General features: G+C 54.7%; 1 long non-coding RNA gene across 1 annotated transcript; it reads left to right on the forward strand.

Annotated features, from left to right (window-relative positions):
* The first annotated feature begins 595 nt into the window (after positions 1–595).
* LOC147856246 (uncharacterized) lies at positions 596–13,626 on the forward strand. Its single transcript, XR_015530737.1, has 2 exons — positions 596–756; positions 13,501–13,626. It is a non-coding gene; the product is annotated as an uncharacterized LOC147856246 (long non-coding RNA).
* Positions 13,627–17,493: the final 3,867 nt, after the last annotated feature.

Genomic DNA, 17,493 nt, shown 5'->3' on the forward strand with positions numbered 1-17,493 from the left:
CATCCGGAGGATATACGAGGCGGACAAAGGAAGAGCAACCGGGTCGGCGACGACGTTCGGGAGGACTGAACGGGGAGGAAAGCACGGGCATCGGATACGGAGGGTCGGATGTAGTCGGTGGTTCAAGGACCCACGGTGGACGTGGCGGATCGGATGGCGTCGACGGTTCGAGACCATTCGGCGAGGATGGTGGGCCGGAAGACGGCGGTGGTTCGTGTGGATGGGTTGGTCTTGCTCGAAGTGGAAGACAAAGCCGGGCGGGCCCACGAGGACGCTAAGGACTCGGTCGATCGTCGTGGCCGAAAATCTCGTGTTCTCTCCCCTATGTTTTGGCACATACCGGAGGATGTGCGGTTAGGTGGGGGCGGATGTCGTGAAGATTTTCGTCCACAAGCGGAAACCCGAGCAACGAGAGCCAAAGAGCGATGTGCAACGTTGCATACGTACATAATGTATTTGTAATAATAATAAAGGTATAAAGGTGATATGGTTGTACGCACATCCACGCGAGAGAGAGAGAGAGAGAGGTACTATGCGGTACATGGGTACCTAGTTGTTTGTGAGGAGGTGGGAGTTAAGGGGCCATCAATCTCACCCTCCCCCAAATCAAGGCAAATATCCCCTTTGAATGAAAGGGGATATTTTAGTCTCACTTTTGTAAGCGGTCTTCCCTCCTTGTGCTATAAAAGGAGAGAGAAGGCACCATTGTGGGGGTTGCCTATTTTGAGTGTGCGAGGTATACCACATAGGTCGAACGTTAGGGTTCGGTTAGGGTTTTCTTCTTGGGTTTTCCTTTAGGGTTTTTCATATAGTCGTTTGGTGCGGCCATGGCGGCCACCATTTGCTGTAATCATTCATTTCTTAATAGAACTTCTTGTTGAGTATCTTGATTGCATCTTCTTCTTCTATCATAATGTCATATATTCGTTCTCTTCTCCTCTTGAGCTATTCTTTCTCCTCCACTCCCTAGTCCAAGACCCCCATGGTCCCGCCCTTCTACACGCACGTGCGTAATAACGCGATAGCGGTCCCGCCTTATTTCATACGTGTGAGCGTAACAACACGACATTAATTTGGTGAACCCGACGTGAATTAAGGTTGCAGAGGAATAAAAAATGAGGGGATCGGAGCTCGCCGAAGCCATGGTGGCAACAGTTGATCGGATAGTAAGTGCTTGCGAGGGCACGAGCGCCCTCGACAAGGCCATCGAAGCAATTGTCGGCACAATAGGCCGGTTCGATGGGAAGGACGCCACGAGTTATTTGGTGGCCTATCGGGCCGAAATTGTGATGAGGGGTATCCCGGAGGATAGGCGGCTAGCTGGGTTCCCTCGGGTAGTGACACCGGGCATCCACGTAGAGGTGCTCGAGGTGCAGGCTAGATGCCAGACCTCGGGGGAATTCGAAGCGCGGCTCCTCGAACGGTACAGGCTTGATGACACTCTTCGGTTGTTGAAGCGGGACTTTATGGATTGGGTGGGGACCCCAAGAAAGGGGAGGAATGCGTCGACGCTCCTCCGGGAGTTTGAGGAACGCTTCGCATGCCTCTCAGCACTGGACAAGACCGTATTGGACACGAGCCGTGTCCTTTTATTCGTCAAAGCTGTGGACGTGCGAGATCGGGAGCAAGTGGGTCTCCTGCTGGAGACGGACGATGGGCTGACGACCGACTGGGCCGTGGTAAAAGTGGTCTGCGGCCGTTTTGACAAATGGTGTGAGTGGGTCGACAAGGGCTCGTCGGTGGCATGAGCGGTTGCGGCAAGAAACCTCGAGGGACCCCCGCTGGCACGCAAGGAGGAAACCCGGGATTGCCTTGAGATAGGCACGTCCAGCGTGGTCAAGGGCCCGTCTGGCGGAGCGGCTTTGGAAGAACTGACGCAGATGGTACGAGACCTTTAGATTGCACAAGCGAGGAGGGACGGTGGCGTGCAGCCTCGCGATCGAAGGCCTCCGGGTGGGCATCGGTGCTTGTGGTGTGACGCGGTCGATCACATCCGGAAGGACTGCGTGGACTTCGCAGAAGAAATAAGGGCTAATGTGGTATACCTATGGAACAGGAGGGTGCACGCTAGTGACACCCGGAGAGCCCTGGAGCTGAATATCGGACGGGGAGGGATGAAGAGGTTGATGGAAGAAGCGGCGGCGCGCCACACGGAGACCATCCACTACTCGGCGTCGGCAGGAATCCCGGTCGGAAGTGACCAAGGCCGAGAGACGAAAGACTCCAGGTTTTGGCCGGTGGTGCTAGAAGGCCTCGCGGGCGTGCGGTTGAAAAGGGAGGAAGCGGACCGTGCAGAAAGACGGGTCCAGGAGGTCACCGGGTGGAGCGATCTGGTCAAAGAAAAGACCGGCTTTGTGGAAGCGGCATGCCAGAACTACGAAGTTCTAGTAGAAGACAATTGTGCGGGAAAAGCCAGAGGGGGTGGACCCTCGCATTGGTACGAGACCCGATCTGGGCCGAAGCAGAATGATGCCGGTGCTGCCGACACACCGGATAAAGCAAAGAAAGCCGGTTATTGATTGAGCACGGAGATAGAAAGAACGACGGACTTGCGGAAGGTCCTTGAGGAACGAATCCTCGACAGCAAGGTGGAGTTGTCGCTGAGGGAAGTGCTTGGGAAAGAATTCCATGACTCCATCGTGGACTTGGTGAAGCGAAAAAAGCTTTCGACGGAGCTGGAGTGGGAGAAGCCGGTGGAGGTGCGAACAACGCACCTAGAAGACATGGCCCTAGAAGACGAGTTGGCGGAAAGTCACTATTCAAAGCTGGAGTGGGCAAGAGCCACTACGGAGACCTCGGTTAGGATCGAGGACGTCCAGGAACCGGTGGTGGCATTGGTGGACCACAGTTCGGAAATCGACCTGATGTCTATGGACTTCTACAAGAAGGGCAAGTGGCCGATCAACACCAAGCATGGGTGGAAAATACGAGCGGCGACGCGCGCCATGGAGGAGCTACATGGGGCCTGCCTGAATGTACGGGTAAACATCGGTGATGTCGAGATTGACCAGCATTTCTTCGTGCAGGAGACATTGTCACATCCAGTGATACTCGGAGAACCGTACATTACGGTAGCACCCATGGAGACGAAAGTGCTAGATAACGGTTCGGCGTACGCGCACGTGAAGAGCCAAGACGGGGGACACTCCGTCCAGTTTCTGACGGTGCGACCGAACCATGAGCGCAACTGCAAGACCCTTGGCGGCGAAAGCTGAGGGAATTTTTAGAGAGGGCTATCAAGGCGTGGGGTCACTATCGTGGAGAAAACCGTCCCTAGGAGAAATCGATGGATGATATGCGTGAACCGGCCATGACACACGGGCACATGTTTTGATAGATTTATATACATAGTTAAGTACAGGCCGGAGATGTAACTATCATAGGTAGCACTAGTTCATTAAGTAGGGAATCAAGGAGAATAACAGGAATTTAACGGTCTGTACATTACTCTCTCCTTGTGCTATAAAGGGAGAGGAAAGGGGCTTGAGTAGGGATCGCGTGTTGAGTGGACGAAGTGCTGTCGGACTGGGAACCGAGCTCTCTCCTCCACCATCGCTGTCGCTTCTATAGGGATTTGGGTTAGGTTGGCTGCCTCTACTGCGTGAAAGCCCGCATGCTTCCGATAGAGGCTCCACCACGTATTTCAGGGCGTGCGTTCGTCTGTGTCTCGTTTATCATCGGCTTGCCGGTTGTAACATTGCAAGCTGTAACCTATATTGTTATTGGATTAGATTCTTTCATTTTTTTGTCTCTCTGTGTTTCTGCGAGTCTCTCTCTTTCTCTCTTTCTCGCTCAAATTCCTCGGTTTAGGGCCCCCGCGGTCCCGCCTTATTTCCTACGCGTGAGTGTAACAACACGACATAAATTTGGTGAACTCGACGTGAATTAAGGCGGCAGAGGAATAAAAATGAGGGGATCAGAGCTCGCCGAAGCCATGGCGGCAGTAGTGGATCGAATAGTAAGTGCTCGTGAGGGCACGAGCACCCTCGATAGGGCCATCGAAGCAATTGTCGGCACAATAGGCCGGTTCGATGGGAAGGCCGCCACAAGTTATTTGGTGGCCTACCGGGCCGAGATGGTGATGTGGGACATCCCGGAGGAAAGGTGTCTGGCTGGTTTCCCTCGGGTAGCAACACCAGGCATCCACGTAGAGGTGCTTGAGGTGCAGGCTGGATGCTGGACCTGGGGAGAATTGGAAGCGCAGCTCCTCGAGCGGTACGGGTTTGATGACACGCTTCGGTTATCGAAGCAGGATTTTATGGATTGGGTAGAGACACCAAGAAAGGGGAAGAATGCGTCGGTGTTGCTCCGGGAGTTCGAGGAACGCTTCGCACGACTTTTGGCGCTGGACAGGACCGTACTGGACACGAGTCGTGTCCTTTTATTCGTCAAAGTTGTGGACGTGAGGGATCGGGAGCAAGTGGGTCTCCTACTAGAGACAGACGATGGGCTGACGATCATCTGGGCCGTGGTAAAGGGGGTCTGCGGCCGTTTCGACAAACAACGTGAGTGTGTCGACAAGGGCTCGTCGGGGGCAGGAGGGGTTTCGGCGAGGGAACCTGGGGTTGGCTTGAGACAGGCTCGTCCGGCGTGGTCAATGGGCCGTCCGACAGAGCGGCTTCGGAGGAGCTGACGAAGATGGTACGAGACCTCCAGATTGCAGAAGTGAGGAGGGACGGCGGCGAGCAGTCTCGTGACCGAAGGCCTCGAGGCGGGCATCGGTGCTTGTGGTGCGACGCGGTCGGTCATGTCCGGAAGGACTACGTGGACTTCGCGGAAGCAATAATGGCTAATGTGGTATACCTATGGAACGGAAGGGTGCACGCTAGCGAAACCCGGAGAGTCCTGGAGCTGAATATTGGACGGGGAGGGATGAAGAGATTGATGGAAGAAGCGGCGGCGTGCCATGCGGAGACCATCCACTACTCTGCGTCGGCAGGAATCCGGGTCGGTAGTGACGAAGGACGAAAGATGAAAGACTCCGGGTTCTGGCTGGTGGTACTAGAAGGCCTCGCTGACGTTGTCGTGATATTAAGCAAGTGCGTGTGGAATCGAGGCGGGACCGCGGGGGTCTCGAACCAAAGAGCAAGCGAGGGAGGAGAAAGAGAGAGAACCGGCTACGCAGGACCGGGGATACACAGGGACACGGCCCTTCAGCACGGAGAACGCGGACAGAGACCGACACAGACAGATGTGAATGACTTAATATGTATATTAAGAAAATGGCTAATCACGACTACAACCCTCGACGGGGCACAGGTTGGTTACAACCGAACAGGCCGGCGAACAGATGCCGATGCCTGTTCACTTCGACGCACAAAGGGGCTGCCGGAAGCACTCGGGCGTTCCTCGAAACAGCGCGAGCCTCCTCGGAACCCTGCACAGAAAGCTATGGAGCTCCAGAAGGAAGGAAACAGAGAGAGAGAAGCGTCCAGAAACGGTCCGACAGCACTTCGTCCTCTCCGTCCCCGATCCCCCTGCAACAGCTCTTTCCCGCTCCTTATATAGGCCGACGAGCAGGCCGTCCTGTCAGCTTTATTCCCTGTCCCTTTTGGACAGGGATCCGCTCCGTTTTCCACGCATCCGCGTAGTTACGCCGCCGACTCGTACAGTTCGCGCGCGCGACCGAAAAGACTGTTCGCGCGGTCTTTGTCTCCACTTGAGTTAGGGCCCGTTCCTGCCGATTATCCTCCCGATTCGCTTCTATGTACAACTTGGAGCGTGCGTGCGTGAAGAACCGGTTCCCACGCCTTGGTGCGCCGATTCCGCCTATGGACGGTTTTCTTCACGACATCCGCCCCCACCTAACCGCGCATCCTCCGGTATGCGCCAAGAGAGTTGGGACGGAGAAAACCGGCCCGTCTTCATTCCTCGCCCGTCGGTTCTTCCTCGTTTTCGGATCGTTCGTCACTGCCGACCAGGAGAGCCGGGTCTGGCTCGTCGTCGTGTCGCTTCTTGAACGCTTTGATCCGCTTCCCTGCAATCGGTATCGCCACTCTCGTGCCGTCGAGTTCCGCCAGGTGATATGTCCCGTTGTCATTGGCGCTCCGTACCACGTAGGGCCCGAACCACCTTCGTGCGAACTTCCGTGTAGCTCGGTGCTGGTTGTCGAGGCTGCTGTCGTAGACGAGCACCCAGTCACCTTCTTCGATTTTCTTCGGTCGGAGCCGGTGCGTTCGGTCGAACCTGGCTTTGTTCTTTTTCCTCGCCACCCGGAGCTTCTCCGTAGCCAGTTCCACGTCCTCCGGTCTCCGCTCGAGCTGTCGTATGCGCGCGGCCAACAACTCCTCCCGGCTCATCTCGTCCCTCCAGTCGACCGTCGCCCACGAGGAGATCGTCCGTTCCATCGGCATGATCGGCTTCTGGCCGAACATGAGCTCCGTCGGCATGTACCCGGTTACCGAACTGTGCGTGGTCCGGTCCGCCCACAAGGCATAAGGTAGCAGCCACGGCCAGTTACCGATTCGGCCTCTGCATGCCCGAACCAACGCCTTGACGATCGGTCCGTGTCCGCGCTCCACCTTTCCATTCGCCTCCGGATTGTACGCAGTGGTGAGCGCGAGCTTGACTCCCAGCCGGTCGAACAGCTCCGTGGCTTCTTCGGCGTCCAACTCCCCTCGGTCAGCCACGATCTTCCCGACGCACCCGTACCGGCATATCACGTCCTCGATTAGGAACCGGCATACGGCCGCGGTCGTTTTGTTCGGAAGGGCCCGGCCTTCCACCTGGTTCGTCAGATCCTCCCGCGCTAGGACCAGGTACCGCATCTGTCCTACACCCATTGGCATCGTTACCAGATCTACCATCCATTTGAAATGGATGGCCGGAGGGTACGTAGGGTGAAGCTCGTCTCGATGTCGGACTAAGGAGTGCATCTGGCAGCTCTCGCAAGTTGTCAGGAACCGATGCACGTCCTGGTACTGCCCCGGCCACCAATACTTCCCCTTCAGTTTCTCAAACGTAGCCCATGTTCCACGGTGTCCAGCCCAAGGGCTGTCGTGGTAGGCCGTCAGCAGCTCCTCCCGTTCTTCCTTCATCGCCACCACCCGGAGCGGAACGCCGTTCTTCTTCTTCGGGTGCTTCCATAGACAGCCATCCCGGAGAAAGAACCGGTACGCTCTCTTCCGGATCCGGTCGGCCTCGTCCTTCGTCCATGACGCATCGGGCGTCATTGTCTTCAGAAACCCACCGATCTGCAACCACTCCCCGTCGTACTTGCTCGCGTCGAAGTCGTTAAGCGCCGGAGTGCTTGTTCCGTCTGTTGTTACATACGCAGTCTCGAAGAAGTCCACGCCGACGTCTTCGTCCTCCGAAACCATGCCGCCCTCGTCATCGAATCTTGCCCTTGAAAGCATGTCGGCCATGGCGTTGTCTTTCCCGGAAATGTGTCGTATTTCCGGGTCCAGGGACTTGATGTACGCTATCCACCTGAGCATTGCCAGGTCCGGCGTCGCGCATCCGGAAATCATGCCGAGAATCGGCATGCAATCCGTCTCTATAATTACCTCTGTCCCGATCAGATAGTCCTTGTCGGCCTTCACCGCCGAAACGATACCCCAGAGCTCGCGTTTAACCTGGGCGTATCCTCGCTGCCGTTCGCTGAGGACCTTCGCACCGAATCGGACCGGAAACCGATTGCCGTCCTCATCTTCTTGGTTGACGACCCACCCGATTCCGGTCGGACGCGTGTCAACCGTTATGTACACTGGGGTGCCCTTCCTGTAGACGGCCTTTCGGAGCGCCGGTGCTGCCGAAAGAGCCTCCTTCAGCTTCCGGACCGACTCTGTGTGCTTGTCTAGCCATTCGAATCTTCGCCCTTTCTTCAATAACCCGTACAGCGGCTCCGCGACGTGCGCGTAATGCGGGATCCATATGTGGTAGAATGCGCATGCCCCCAGGAATCTTCGTACTTCCGTGACCGAGCTGCAGTCGGGCTTCATCGCGGAGATGGCTTCTACCTTTGCCGGAGACGGTTTCCGGCCATACGACCCACATAAGTGTCCGACCACCATGATTTCCGACTGGCCGAAGGCTGATTTCTCCCCCGAGAAGGTTAGCCTCGCATCCTCTAGCCTTTGCAGCACCTTCTCGCAGTCGTCGATGTGCGTTACCACGAATCGCCGGCATCCGTCCGGCCCGATCGTCTCGTCCTTCTCTTCTACCGGGCATCCCTTGATCGGGATGTCGTCTAGAAACGGCATGGTGATGTCCGGGATGCAGTCCCTCAGCACCTTGTTCATTGCATTCACCATGTGGGCCACCGAGTTGGTCCCTCCTTGCGGCAGCGTACACATCCGCACTAGGCCGAGGGGAGTTCGCATCGTCGTAATGTCCCTGCTCTCCACGGCTAGCTGGAACTGGTCGTACCCTGAATATAGATCACCGACCGAGTAAATCGACCTTCCGGCGAAGGCCTCCGCGAACTCGTCTATGGTCGGTCCGATCCCCGCGTTCCGAATGGTCACTCTATTGACCGGCTGCAGGTCCTGAATGAAGCGCAATGATCCGTTTTTCTTTGGTACGGTAAACCAGCGGTTCGAATACGGGGCGCTCGACGGCTCGAGAATGCCCATATCAACTTTCTGCTTCAACAGCTCCATCAACTTCGGGATGTGAGCTCTTGGAACCGAAATTGGCTTGAGATTCCACGGTACATGAGGTACCGTGAATATCACCATCGGCTCTACGATCGTCGGGTCCACGCACCCGATCTCCTCCGGCGAGAATGCGAAGGCTTTCCCGTGCCTTCCGAGCATTCTCCGGAACCGGTCTTCCTCCGCCGGCAGTAGGAACCCGCCCCCACCGATCTTCAGCTCGCGGAGCGTCTCGTTGGTGAAGGTGTGTCCTATGCAGGCCCGATCTCGTAAGCTGGGGTCCGATGCAACCCCTTTAATCCGGGATTCACTGTCCTCCGGTAAGGGCGCCGCAACTGGCCTCACCTTCCGGTCCACCGTCTTGTACTTGGTGCTCACTCGGGCCGTCCGTTCCGACTCGAGCCCTCGACCGAAGTTCGCGATGACTTCGTACATTTCTTCGGAACATACCGGTATCGTCCGGTCTTCGTTAAGGTCTTCTTCGACTACCTTCCCCAGCATTCCCAAGGTGTCGTCGAAGGAGACCGCCTCCACGGCTCCGTTGATTCCTTCGTCAGGGCCGAGAACTCCGCACGCCCGAAGTCTCCCCTCCGTCTTTGTTTTCTCTCGGCCGGTGATGCCGACCATCGTACATGCTCCGCTGTCGGAGAAGCAAATTTTCCTACCTATTGTACACGGTTTTATCGTACAGATGTGGGGTTTTTCCGGAGCATCCGGACTGTCGCGGCCCCACGCCTTGGCAGTCCTCTCTAAAAATCCTCTCGGGTTTCGGAACCGAGGGAATCGCGGTTACGTTCGTGGTTCAGCCGTACCGTCAGAAACTGGACCGAGTGGCGCCCGTCTTGGCTTTTGACCCTCGCGTAGGCCGAACCATTGTCCAGCACTTTGGTCTCCATTCGCGCCGCCGTGATGTACGGCTCTCCCAGAATGACCAGATGCGAAGACGTCTCCTGCACGAAGAAGTGCTGGTCAATCTCGACGTCGCCGATCTTGACTCGCACATTCGGACAGGCCCCGTGCAGTTCCTCGGTGGCGCGCGTTGCTGCCCTTATTTTCCACCCGTGCTTGGTGTTGATCGGCCATTTGCCCTTCTTATAGAAGTCCATGGACATCAAATTGATCTCCGATCCGTGGTCCACCAAAGCTATCACCGGTTCCCGGACATCGCCGATCTTCACCGGGGTCTCCGTGGTCGCTCGGGCCCAGTGTGGTCTCGAATAGTGGCTTTCCGCCCACTCGTCTCCCAGCGCCATGTCGTCTAGGTGCGTCGTCCGCACTTCCACCGGTCTTTCCGGTTCTGTCTCCGTCGACAGCCTCTTCCGTTGCACCAAGTCCCAGCACCTCTCGTAACGACAGCTCCACCTTGCTGTCGAGGATCCGTTCCTCCAGGACCTTCCGTAAGTCCGTGGTCCTTTCTATCTCCGTCCCCAGACGGTACCCGCCCTTCTGGGGTTTATCTTGCGTGCCGGCCCCGCCGGCTTCGTCCCGTCGTGGCCCGGACCGGGTCTCGTATCGTTGTGAGGGCCCGGTCGTCCCGGGTTTCCCCACCCGCTTCTCTTCTACCAGAGCCTCGTAGTTCTGGCAAGCGGCTTCCACGAAGCCCGTCCGTTCCTCGACCGGGTCGCTCCACCCGGTCATCTCCCGTACCCGTTTCTCCGCACTGTCCGATTCCTCCCCTCTAAGCCTTGCACCGGCAAGGCCTTCCAGCATCGTCGGCCAGAATCCGGCTTTGCTTTCCCTTCGGGCCTCGCCGCCCCCAACTCGAATGCCGGCCGACGCCGAGTAGTGGACGGTTTCCGCGTGTCGGGCCGCCGCCTCTTCCATCAACCTTTTCATACCACCTTTTCCGTCGTTTCGGCTCAGGGCCCTTCGGGTGTCGCTGACATGCACCCGTCCTTCCCACAGGTACACCACCCTGTCCCTCAGCGCCTCCGCGAAGTCGCCGCAGTCCTTCCGAATGTGGCCGACTTCATCGCACCACATGCACCTGTTTCCTGCCGCCGGCCGTCGGTCACGAGCCGGTTCGCCTCCTTCCCTTCGGGCCTGCGCGATTTGGAGGTCCTTTATCGCCTTCGTCAATTCCTCCAGCGCCGCTCCTCCGGTTGAGCCTCTGACTACGCCGGTCGAAGCCGAACCAGTTTCCAACCACTCCCGGGTCTCTTCCTTGCGCACCTGTGGCGCTGGTTCGAGCTTCCTTGCTGCGACCGAGCCCGACCCGGTCGCCCCGTTATCCGCCCATTCTCGCCGTTTGTCGAAACGGCCACAGACCTTCCTGACAGCCGCCCAGTCGGTAGTGAGCCCGTCTTCGGTTTCCAGCAAGAGTCCCACTTGCTCCCGATCCCGCTCGTCGACCGACTTGACAAACAGCAAGACCCGGCTCGTGTCCAGGATGGTTCGGTCGAGCGCCGAAAGGCGCGCAAAGTTTTCCTCGAACTCCCGGAGGAGCGCCGCCGCGTTTCTTCCCTTCCCCGGGGACTCCACCCATTCCATGAACCTTCGCTTCGAAAGCCGGAGCGCGTCGTCCAGCCCGTATTTCTCTAGGAGCCGACCTTCGAACTCCTCCCAGGTACGGCTCTCCGTCCGCACCTCGAGCACCTCCGCATGGATGCTCGGCATCGCCACTCGGGGAAATCCGGCAAGATGCCTTTCCTCCGGAATGTCCCGCATCAGCATCTCTGCACCGTAGGACGCCAAATACTTCGTGGCATCCTTCCCATCGAACCGGCCGATCGTGCCGACGACCGCCTCAATAGCTCTGTCGAGGGCACCGGTGCTCTCGCGCGCGTTTACAATCCGATCCACGGCCGAAGCCATGGCCTCTGCGAGATCCGACCCCCTCATCTTCTGCTCTTCTGCCGCCTCCTTCACGTCGGGTTCACCAAAGATGTCGTGATATTAAGCAAGTGCGTGTGGAATCGAGGCGGGACCGCGGGGGTCTCGAACCAAAGAGCAAGCGAGGGAGGAGAAAGAGAGAGAACCGGCTACGCAGGACCGGGGATACACAGGGACACGGCCCTTCAGCACGGAGAACGCGGACAGAGACCGACACAGACAGATGTGAATGACTTAATATGTATATTAAGAAAATGGCTAATCACGACTACAACCCTCGACGGGGCACAGGTTGGTTACAACCGAACAGGCCGGCGAACAGATGCCGATGCCTGTTCACTTCGACGCACAAAGGGGCTGCCGGAAGCACTCGGGCGTTCCTCGAAACAGCGCGAGCCTCCTCGGAACCCTGCACAGAAAGCTATGGAGCTCCAGAAGGAAGGAAACAGAGAGAGAGAAGCGTCCAGAAACGGTCCGACAGCACTTCGTCCTCTCCGTCCCCGATCCCCCTGCAACAGCTCTTTCCCGCTCCTTATATAGGCCGACGAGCAGGCCGTCCTGTCAGCTTTATTCCCTGTCCCTTTTGGACAGGGATCCGCTCCGTTTTCCACGCATCCGCGTAGTTACGCCGCCGACTCGTACAGTTCGCGCGCGCGACCGAAGAGACTGTTCGCGCGGTCTTTGTCTCCACTTGAGTTAGGGCCCGTTCCTGCCGATTATCCTCCCGATTCGCTTCTATGTACAACTTGGAGTGTGCGCGCGTGAAGAACCGGTTCCCACGCCTTGGTGCGCCGATTCCGCCTATGGACGGTTTTCTTCACGACAACGTACAGTTGAGAAGGGAGGAACCGGACCGTGCCAAAAGACGGGTCCAGGAGGTCACCGGGTGGAGCGATCCGGTCGAAGAAAAGACCGGCTTTGTGGAAGCCGCATGCCAGAACTACAAGGTTCTGGTAGAAGACAAGTGTGCGGGAAAGGCCAGAGGGGTCGGATCTTCGCAACGGTACGAGACCCGATTCGGGCTGAAGTTGAATGATGCCGGTGCTGCCGGTACACCGGATAAAGCAAAGAAAGCCGTCTACCGATTGAGCACGGAGATAGAAAGAACGACGGACCTACGGAAGGTCCTTGAGGAACGAATCCTCGACAGCAAGGTAGAGCTGTCGCTGAGGGAAGTACTCGGGATCGCCAAGAAAGAATTCCATGACTCTATCGTGGACTTGGTGAAGCGGAAAAGACTTTCGACAGAGTCGGAGCCGGAGAGGCCGGTGGAGGTGCAAACGACGCACCTAGAAGACATGGCCCTGGAAGATGAGTTGGCGGAAAGCCACTATTCAAAGCTGCACTGGGCAAGAGCCACTACGGAGACCCCGGTTAGGATCGGGGATGTCCAAGAGCCGGTGGTAGCACTAGTAGACCACAGCTTGGAAATCAACCTGATGTCTATGGACTTCTACAAGAAAGGCCAAGGGACGATCAACACCAAGCACGAGTGGAAAATACGAGCGGTGACGCGCGCCACAGAGGAGCTACATGGGGCTTGCCCGAATGTGCGTGTGAAAATCGGTGATGTCGAGATTGACCAGCACTTCTTCGTGGAGGAGACATCCTCGCATTTGGTGATACTCGGAGAATCGTACATTACAGAAGCACGTTGTCGTGAAGATTTTCGTCCATAGGCGGAAAACCGAGCGAAGTAAGCAAACCCGCGATGTGCAACGTTGCACATCAAGATGTTGTATTTCTATTTGTCGATAGTGATAAGTGTGGTGCTAGAAATGCACCTTAGGATTTGTAAAGTGTAAAGGTGATGTGCTTTTTCGCGCACATCCACGTGAGAGAGAGAGATAGGTACATAGTAGTTCGTGTAGAGGTGGGAGTTAAGACCCATCCTTCCCTCCTCCCCTAAAATCAAGGGAAATATCCCCATTGATTGAAAGGGGATATTTTGTAGCACCCTTTTTGAAAACGGTCTTCTCTCCTTGTGCTATAAAAGGAGAGGAAGAGCACCATTGTGGGGGTTGCCTATTTTGAGTGCGAAAGGTATACCACATAGGACGAGCGTTAGGTTTAGGGTTTCTTTTCTTCTTCGTCGGATTAGGGTTTCGGGTTTATCATAGTCGTTTGGTGCGGCCTACGCGGCCGCCATTTTGTAATCGGTTTTCGGTTCTAATATATCTTGTTGAGCATTTGGCCTCCATCTTCCTCTTGTTCATTCTTTCTCTTCTTGTGCTAAGCTCCATTCCGAAGTCCTATTCCTTCTCCCCTTCTCCTTAGTCCAAGACCCCCGTGGTTCCGCCCTTCTCCACGCACGCGCGTAACAACGCGACAACGTATGGAGACGAAAGTGCTGGATAACGGTTCGGCATACGCACGCGTGAAGAGCCAAGATGGATGACACTCGGTCCAATTCTTGACCGTGCGACCGAACCATGAGCGCAATTGCGAGACCCTCGACGGCGAAAGCAGAGGGGATTTTTAGAGAGGGCTATCAAGGCGTGGGGCCGCGATAGTCTGGACACCTTGGAGGATACCCAAACATGTACAATAGGTCGGAAGTTTTGGTTCTCCGATACCGGAGGTTGTACGATAGTCGACATCATTGGCCAGGAGAAGAAGCGGGCAGAGGAACGACTCAGGATACGTGGAGTCCTCACCCCCGATGAGGAAATTAGCGGCGCCGTGGAGGCGGTCTCTTTCGACGACGCCCTTGGGAAAATTGGGAAGGTGATCGATGAAGGCCTGAGTGAAGACCAGATGATTCCGGTTAACTCGGTGGGAATGTATGAAGTCATTTCCGACTTCGGGGAAAGGGTCAGGTCAGATCGGACGGCCTGCGTGGATACAAGGCACAAGGATGTGGATCGGAAGGTGAGGCTAGTTGCGACACCCTTGTTGGAGGGCAGCGAGGAACGAATAAAAGGGGTCGTGTGGGACCCAAGTTTGCGGAATCCGGCCGGCATAGGACATTGGTGTCGCGTTATTATGCGCGTTGTCAGGAAGATCCGTCACTACGCGCAGATCGTGAGGCGGAACCGCCGGGGTTCTGGACCAGAAGGATTTAGAGTCGATACAAGCTTTGGCGAGAAAGTACTTAAGATAGATTGGGAAAGAGAGAAGTTGAGATTACACGATTGATTTGATAACGAATTTGTTCCTCTTAATTTTCATAAAAAAAACCGTGTTTTTTCTCCTCCCCCTTCCCTCTTTTATAGATGCTCTCATGCATATGATGCATGTGAGGGTACAAGACATGCATAAATTGCATGTTTGCCATTTGGCGCTTATGTATTACATGTGGTGCATGATAACCATGTCACTTATTTTAGTTCTCATGTATGAGAATTTACATGTAAAAGTACAATGATAGAAATATAATTTTCACTAAATAGCATGGCTTAATGGTAAGCCAATTGACTCCTCACTTGGAGGTGCAAGGTTCGAATCCTTACTTGCCCTCCTTGTATATGTAAATATGTATATATATATATATATTTATCTAGTCGCCGGATGTCGTCGGTTACCGGTGCCGCCGGATCACCGGCTCCATCGCCGGTCCGGTTTTGGTTGGCCAAAACCCTTTACGAGTAGCTAGCCCACCTCCACTCTTAGTTCAAGTTACCTTGAACTCTCTATGCTCCACACATAGACACAAAGATAATATCTTTTGCTCCACCTTATATATGATGAGAGCTGTATTTGTCGTGCCTATGTGGGATATCTCACAATTTTCTCCTTTCCTTTTACAAACTTTATACCCTCATATCTTGACATTTAGTTGTCCGTTTCTCGTGTAATAAAGTGCATTCGAAACCTCCATCATTTTGTACTTAGATATTAAATCTATTTAAAATGTTATCTTCACAATTATTGTACTACGTGATTCATACTCGATTTCGTACGTTTTATAGGATTTTCACACTATTGCCGAAAATCTTCACGACATCCACCCCCACCAAACCGCACGTCCTCCGGTACGTGCCAAGAAGAGAAGAAGTGAGATTTCGGCTACGATGATCAATTAGATTCCTCCATGTCTTCATTTTCATCCGGCCTATTATGTTCATCGTCGAGGTAATCGAGGTCAGGATCCTTGTCTTGTCTTTTCTTGAAAATCTTTACTCTTTTTCCCGCAATGGGTACGGCCAACCTTGATCCGTCTAGTTCCGCAAGTTGGTATGTGGCATTATCGTTGGCACTTGTCACCACATACGGCCCAAACCATCTTCTTGCGAACTTCCTTGTTGTACTGTGTTGATTGTCAAGGGTGCTGTCGTAAACCAAAACCCAATCCCCTTCTTCAATCTTCTTGGGATGAAGTCGATGCGTGTTGTCGAACCGAACTTTGTTCTTTACTCGGGCTGCCTTCATCATCTTTCGCGCTTTTTCTAAATCTTCAGGTCTTCTTTCAAGTTGCCTTATCCGCGCCGCTAATAACTCTTCTCGGCTCATCTCGTTCTCCCACGGTATCGCTACCCATGAGGCGATCGTCCTTTCGATGGGCATAATCGGCTTTTGTCCATACATAAGCTCCGTCGGCATATACCCTGTCACCGAGCTATGTGTCGTTCTATCGGCCCACAAGGCATAGGGTAATAGTCGTGGCCAATTCCCGACTCAACCGTTGCATGCCCGTACGATGGCTTTAACGATAGGTCCATGCCCTCGCTCGATCTTCCCATTTGCTTCCGGATTGTAGGCAGTCGTGAGGGAGAGCTTCACGCCTAGTCTTTCGAAGAGCTCCGTCGCTTCGTGCGCATCCAACTCCCCTCGGTCGGCCACTATCTTCCCTACACATCCATATCGGCAAACAACATCTTCAAGTAAAAATTTACAAACGGCTGAAGTCGTCTTATTTGTCAAGGCTCGTCCTTCCACTTGATTTGTCAAGTCTTCCCTTGCCAGCGCTAAGTACTTCATTTGTCCCACTCCCATTGGCATCGAGACCAGATCCACCATCCATTTGAAGTGAATGGTGAGTGGGTATGTCGGCTTTAACTCATCACGATGATGTATATTTGAATATATTTGGCAAGTTTCACATGTGGACACGAAATGGAGTACATCTTTGTACATGCTTGGCCACCAGTACTTCTCCTTCAATTTTTCGAACGTCGCCCATGTTCCTCTATGACCTGCCCTAGCACTCTCGTGGAATTCGGTCATCAGCGTCTCTTGCTCTTCTTTCTTTACCACCACTCGACGTGGTATTCCTGTCCTTCTTTTTGGATGTCGCCAAAGGAATCCTCCCTTCAAGAAGTATCGGTAAGCTTTCTTTCGGATTCGTAGGGCCTCCTCCTTTGTCAACGAAGCATCTGTAGTCAATGTTCTTAGGAATCTACCGATGAGTAACCATTCTCCTTTGTACTCGTTCTCGTTGAAGGCGTGGAGGGTTTGCGTGTCCTGGTCTTCCGCCGACAATCGAGCCATCTTGAAGAAGTTGAGGGCGACATCTTCATCTTCCGAAACCATGTTACTTCCATTTGAAAATCTTGCCCTCGACAGCATGTCAGCCATGGCGTTCTTCTTCCCTGCGATGTGACGGATCTCTGGGTTTAAAGACTTGATGTAGGCGATCCACCTTAGCATAGCAAGATCTGGGGTCGCACATCCCGAGACCATTCCGAGAATTGGGAGACAATCTGTCTCTATTATCACTTTTGACCCGATCAGGTAATCTTTGTCCGTCTTCACTGCCGACACAATACCCCAAAGTTCCTGCTTGACTTGGGCATATCTTTGTTGCCGTTCGCTGAGAACCTTTGCTCCGAACTGGACGACATATCGCGCATTATCTTCACCTTCTTGATTGATGACCCACCTGATTCCGGTTGGGCTCGTATCTACGGTCACGTAAATTGGTTTCCCTTCGGCATAGTCGGCCTTCCTTAGTGCCGGAGCTTCAAGAAGCAGTTTCTTTAATCTTCGCATCACCTCTGTGTGCTCGTCTCGCCATTCAAACTTTATTCTTTTCTTTAGTAGTCCATATAACGGTTCGGCGACATGAGCGTAGTGAGGAATCCATATATGATAAAACGCGCACGCTCCAAGGAACCTTCGAACCTCT

The sequence above is a fragment of the Azolla caroliniana genome, unplaced genomic scaffold (assembly GCF_043228905.1).
Source record: "Azolla caroliniana isolate FFs.n. ecotype wild unplaced genomic scaffold, voAzoCaro1.0.p SCAF_13, whole genome shotgun sequence".
NCBI classification, from domain to species: domain Eukaryota; kingdom Viridiplantae; phylum Streptophyta; class Polypodiopsida; order Salviniales; family Salviniaceae; genus Azolla; species Azolla caroliniana.